This window comes from Crocuta crocuta, unplaced genomic scaffold, assembly GCF_008692635.1.
Source record: "Crocuta crocuta isolate KB4526 unplaced genomic scaffold, BGI_CrCroc_1.0 scaffold737, whole genome shotgun sequence".
NCBI classification, from domain to species: domain Eukaryota; kingdom Metazoa; phylum Chordata; class Mammalia; order Carnivora; family Hyaenidae; genus Crocuta; species Crocuta crocuta.
In genome coordinates, this window is record NW_027527804.1 from 1,881,399 (window position 1) to 1,882,011 (window position 613).

General features: G+C 36.1%; 1 protein-coding gene across 1 annotated transcript in view; it reads right to left on the reverse strand.

Moving 5' to 3' along the window:
- The window catches only part of COL4A5 (collagen type IV alpha 5 chain), a 227,462-nt gene that overhangs the window by 79,284 nt on the left and 147,565 nt on the right, over positions 1 to 613 (reverse strand). The gene's annotated exons all lie outside the window — the stretch shown is intronic.

Consider the following 613-nt stretch of genomic DNA (forward strand, 5'->3'; position numbering starts at 1 on the left):
CACATAGACCACCATAAAGTCTGGCTTTTACTATGAGTAAAATAAAAATCTAACAGAAAAATTTAAATAGAAAAGCAAGATGATATGACTCAAGTTTTAAAAGGATGTCTCTGGCTGCTATATTAAGAATAGAAACAAAGTGAAATGATGAAAACAGGATAACCATTTAAGTGGCTACTTTTGCAATAATCTAGGAGACATGACAGCTCATTCCAGAGTGAAAGCAAGGAAGATGATGAGAACTGGTTAGATTCTGGGTATATCTGAAAGTAGAGCCAATAGGATTTTCTCATGGAACATGTATGGAATACAAAAGAGGAGAATCAGAGATGACTCCAAGGTTTTTAGCCCAAGCTAAAGGTGTGGCCTGCACTTAAAAAAGGGAAGACATAAATGCTAAAATTATAGGGGAGGTGATAGCAGAGATCAGAATTTAACTTGATCAAGATGTCTGGTTCAAAATGTTGAGTAGACAGTTGGATATACTAATCTAGAGGAAAATACATATCTGGACAGGAGACAAATCTGAAAGCCACTGGCAAATAGGTGGTACTTAAAATCATGAGGCTGAGTTAAAATACAGAAGAGGAACAAGGACTAAAATACTGGGGGT